The following is a 5,715-nucleotide window of genomic DNA, read 5'->3' on the forward strand; positions in this document are numbered from 1 at the left end:
CTTCAGAATTCAGTATATACATTATATCAAAGACTTTTCTTTTACGGTGCTGTGTCTCCAATCAGAAGAATATATGGATCTAGAAACAGAGGTGTGGAAGCAAGAGCAGCCCCATCTACCACCACTCCCAATGACCTACTGAGTTAGGCTTCCTGAGTTCTACAGGGTTAGAGGTTCTTGTTGTCAATAGGAGCATGCTCTCACCAGAGGACACAGCAAAGGTTTAGTTGAATTATAAACTATGGCCGCCATCTGGGCACTTCGAGTAACTTGTGGTCAGGGACCAACAAGTAAAAAGAGTGACAATCTTGGCACAGGAAATTAACTCTGATCAACAGTGGGAGTAAGGCTGATTTTACACTGTGTGCACGGGGAGGCATATATAGAGAATTCAAATGACCCGGGCATTTCTTGGTTCTTGGTTCTCCTTTGACCAACTGTAACTGTGAATAGACAAGTGAAGCAAACCTAGCCCGAGAAAGATGGGGCTACAAGGGGCAAAGACACTTCAATAATGAAAGTTTGGGTCATACCACCAGTTAAGTCACTGAGACCAGCGGAGATGGTAGCTGAGGGCAAGAGGAATTTAGAATGGAGAGTGGAGAAGGGAGGCTATGTGTACTAGTGGAGGCCCAGAGACCAACTGCAGTGATGGAGGTTAACCTGAGCTACCCCCTAGACATGCACGAAGTGGCTTTGTATGATGCAAGGGTTAGACTATGGCTGACACAGAGATATGCTATACCCTTCGAGAAAGCTCTTGCTGCCCAGGTACAAAAAATATGATAAGCTGACAGCCTTTAGTTGTTCTCTCTTTTGGTGTCTGCCTCAGCTTTCAAGCAGCCTTAACTAATGACTGAGCAAGGTGGTAGTGATTCAAGGGCCTAGCCATTTACACTACTGGACTAGCAGAGGCTTTGTCAGGTCTGCCTAGTGGAATGACAATTCCCTTCAACCAATATTTCTCTCTCCTGTTCTTTTCACAGGTGTTATTCTCTAATAAATTGTTTTGCACCTCTAATTCTACTTCAGTGATTCTTGGGGATCCAAAAGAGCACATGCTGCATAACAAAACAACCACAAAGCTTCAGTGACATAAAACATTAGTATTTCTTACTGCTTATGAGTTTACAGGCCAGCTGGAGAGCAGTTTTGCTCTTAGCCGTGTCACTTATGTGTCTGTGATCAGCTGTTGGTCAGATAAGCAGCTCTGCTGATCTCGATTGGGTTCTTCAAGTGTTTGGGTGTTGGCTGGCTATGGGTTGGTCTAGGTGGCCTCATCTGGGACAACTGGTCTTTCCTTCACATTTGTTTCATTCTCTAGTAGCCTAACCTTGGTTTGTTCTTATGGTGGTAGAAATCTTCAAGAGAAAAAGCAAAGCCTTTTGAGGTCTACACTTGAAATTTACTCACTGTCATTTCTGCCATATTCTATTGGTCAAAGCAAATCCCATAGCCAGGCTAACTTCATGGGTTAGGAAACTACCTCTTGGAGGAGATACAAAGTCACATTATAAAGTATATAGGTAGAGGGAGAGATAAAGAAACTGGGATATTTTTGTAAGCCATCTACCACAGGGAGATTTCCCTAGAGTGAAGTGCGCTAAACAGATAGAAACTGTAGCTATTTTAGTCTACTACACTGCTCTTTTTACTTTTAGTTTTTAAAAAAGTAATGAAAATTTAAAAGCACCCAGAAAATATGGAGAATAATATAATAAAAACTTATGAACAACCATTCTACTTTAATAAATCTTAAAATTCTGTCATTTGGTTCAGACATTTTAAGAAACAAAACTTTGAAGATATTGCCCTTTTAAAATCCACTGTAAACCCCTGTCCATCCGTGCTTTTTCTTTTTTGAGGTCTTCAGTTATAAATTTCTAATTTCACATAGTTACTTCTTATTTAAGTTAAAGGACTCGAGCCTCATGCTTTCTGGTGATTCAACAGAAAAAAATGGAATTATATTCATTCAGTCATTAGACAAATATTTCTTGTGCCTTTCTTTGCCAAGCACTGTACTATATATCTATTTAAATGGTATATTCTTATTTTTTGTAATGTTCTATTCGCACACTATTTGGTTTAGGCTATATATCTAAAGTGAGAAGCAAAGAACATTTTCCTTTGCAATGAGAGTTGTTTTTCCATATTTCTTACAAAACTTTTTCTTAATACCTTCAAGCTTTGAAGGCAAATCTTGTTCTATTCTTAGTCTGCAACTTTGCATTCCAAATTTCTTAACATTTTCCTTCTATGGGTTTGGCTCTTGTTGTGTCATGGGGTGGGAAGGATGTTTGGCATGTTTATTTTGTTGCTAGTCAGCCACACCTTTGGTTTTCTTTCACATGATTAAATTGTTGTTGTTTGTAACTCCTATCTGTTTTTTTTACTTCAGTATGATGACTTCAAAGGGCAGTCCTCTCCCTGGTCTTTGTTTTCTTGCTTTCATGGTCACTGAGTTACACCTTTTTTTTTTTTCCTCCTAAATAACAGCTGTATTGAGATATAATTTACACCCCATAAAATTCATCCTTTAGTATATTCACAGAGTTGTGCAACCATCACGACTATCTGATTTTATAGTATTTTCATCACCTCAAGAAGAAATCTCATACCAATTAGCTGTGACTCCCTGTTATCTTTTGTCCTCCAGCAACCCCTAATCTACTTTCTGTCTCTATGGATTAACCTATTCTGGACATTTCATATACACAGAAGCATATATCATCATAGTCATAGTCTTGTGTCTCCGGCTTCTGTAACTTAGCATAATGTTTTCTAGATTCAGCTATAGCAGGTATCAATATTTCATTCATTTTTATGGCTAAAAAATATTCCATTGTACTGATATGCCATTATTTATTTACCCCTTCAACAATTGATGGAACATTTGGTTGCATTCACTTTTTGGTTATTATGAATAATGCCATTGTGAGCATTCATGTACAAGTTTTTGTGTGGACATGTTTTCATTTCTCTTGGGTGTATATCTATGAGTATAACTGTATTTTATGGTAACTTTATGCTTAATTTTTTGAGGAGCTGCCAAACTATTTTCCAAAGTGTTTGCACCATTTTACATTCCCACCAGTCATGTATGAAGGTTGAAATTTCTCAACATCCTTATTAACACTTATTATTGTCTATATATTTTTTTATCTTAGCCATCTAATAGGTACAAAGTGGTATTTCATTGAGATTTTAATTTACATTTCCTTAATGATTAATGATGTTGAGCATTTTTTCATGTTCCGAATATCTATTTGTATATCTTCTTTGGATAAGGTCCATTTTTAAATTGGACTAATTAAAAAAAAAAGTTGAATTCCAAGTTCTCTATATAATGTGAATACAAGTGCCTTATGAAATATATGATTTATAAATATTTTCTCACATTCTAAGGTCTGTCTTTTCAATTTCTTGATGCTAGTTTTGAAGAATAAAAGTTTATACTTTTTAGTGAGGTCCAATTTTTTTTTTCTTTTGTCACATACATTTTGGAGTCACCATAAGAAACCATTACCTAACCCAAGGTCACAGAGATTTAATGTTTTCTTTGAAGTTCTTTATAGTTCTAGCTCTTGCATTTAAATCTATGATCCATTTTCAGTTAATTTTTGGTATAGTACGAAGTAGAGGTTCAAATTCACTCTTTAGACTGTAAGTATCCATTTGTAAAGACAATTCCTTCTCTGTTGAACTATCTTGGCATCCTTATCTAAGGTTATATCGTTATTATAGAATTTACCAAATTTTGCCTTGTTCTGTGGTAAACTGGATAGATCTTTCTCTATCACTGGAAGACAGGACATATTGTTGTATTTAAAAATGAGAAGACCTATGAGACTAGCATCTACCATAGGACTCCACAGTAAATATTCCTTTCCTTCTTTTGACTCTCCCCACAGCACTTAGTGTAGTTTTGACACACAACGGTTACCATAAATGTTTGCTGAATGTAAAGTGAGTTTGAGCATATACCCCAAAAGAAGTGTGTGGGTTCCCGAAGCTCTGATTGGATGGGAAATCCAGAACACTTCAGCCTTTTTCAAACAAAGAATCTGAAAAATAGTAGAGACTGACCCCAACAGCTTAGTGAAGTTGTGCTGTTGTCAGGGTAGCAGCCGCCAAATGATTCCTCATCCTTGAAGGTGATTTACAAATATGCTTTTACTTATAGTGAATCCACATACTTAAAACAACCCTAAAGGTCCAGAACCTTTTTTTCCCTAGCTTAATTTCAAGTTCTCCAGATGTCTACTTTTTAACTGTTTAGCAATTAATAAAGTTTTAACTTGTGGATTTGACCTCGATTCCACAAAATTGATTGTGGCTTTCGTCTGCCTAAAAGTAGGAAGATTTTCTCAAGTGGCAACAACCATTATCGAAAAGGCAAAGAAACAGCACTCAGGTAGGGCAGGAGATTCTCTGTCCAGTGACCCTTCTCACTCTCTGTCCTTTCCTCTCTTACATGCTGAGCATTCAGAGCTCCTATAGCCTCTCAGAAACAGAGCCAGAGGCTGAAGATAAAGGCCTGTTGGTGCCCCCAGGGTGCCCTACCCCCTGTGTTCAAGTCCAGGCAATGCTCCTGTCTGCTGCGTGGGTATCTTTTTCTGAGATTCCAGAATCTGCCCCTCTCTGGGTGAAAGTGTGTATGTGCAAGTGCTGAACTTAAGATGTGTATGGTACAGATACGCAATAACTTTCTTGCAAAGTCCCCTTTGGCACTGAAAAACTTTCACTGGGGTAGGTCTCACAGCTAAGAGCTTCAAATTACAGTCTCTGACTCCAGAGTCACTTTACCAAACCGTCTCTCCATAAATAATCAGGTTTGGGGCTCTTAAGCACGTTTTCTTGTAGAGATCACGGCCATTCTTTAAAATAAAAAGTATTTTTAATTAAAAAGTTAAAAATATAGACGATTTTAGAGCAGTTTTAGTTTCAGCTGCAGATGTCCCGTATAACCCCTGCCCCACACATGCACAACCTCTGCCTTTATCAACATCTCTGCTACAACTGAGGAACCTACACTGACACATCATAACCACCCAAAGTCTGAGTTCACTCTTGACCGTGTACATTCTATGGATTTGGACAAATATATAATGACATGTATCCACCGTTACACCATCATACAGAGTAGTTTCAAAGCCCTAAAAATCCTCTGTGCGCTGGCGAGGCGCGATTTTAAAGAGTGAAAAGAGAGGAAAAGAGAAAATTGCGAGAGGCTCGACCAAACTTCAAGCCAAGTTTGTTCCCAAGTTCAGTGGCGGCCAGCTGTCCCATCTCTCCTAGTCCCTCTAGGGGCAGGTTCCTCCTCCTTTTGTTTAAGTGTCAAGCAAATGGGTTTCCTGTTGACACCGGAATATTGAATGAAAGGGCAGGAAGAGGCCAGGCCATCTTTCCTCAAACCCCTTCCTAGCCAGCTTTTTTTTTTTTTTGGACAGGTTTGTTTTGGTGGAGCGGGTGGTTCCAGAGCGTGGGGCTGTGGGGCGGCCTCAGTGGCTCGAAACCCCTCCCCGAGGAGGCGAGGCCGGGCCAGAACCCGCCCGATGCCTGGCTCCAAGTCCGCGGGGCGGGGAAGGGAAATAGGAAGGGAGAAGCGAGTGGGAGCGAGAAAGCTGGGAGAAGGAGGCCGCGGTGCGCCGCGAGGAGGAGGCGGGGAAAGCGGCCCGGCCCGCGCCAGCCTCTGCCTGGCCGGCTGCAGGT

The sequence above is a fragment of the Pteropus vampyrus genome, unplaced genomic scaffold (assembly GCF_000151845.1).
Source record: "Pteropus vampyrus isolate Shadow unplaced genomic scaffold, Pvam_2.0 Scaffold47, whole genome shotgun sequence".
Classification (NCBI taxonomy): domain Eukaryota; kingdom Metazoa; phylum Chordata; class Mammalia; order Chiroptera; family Pteropodidae; genus Pteropus; species Pteropus vampyrus.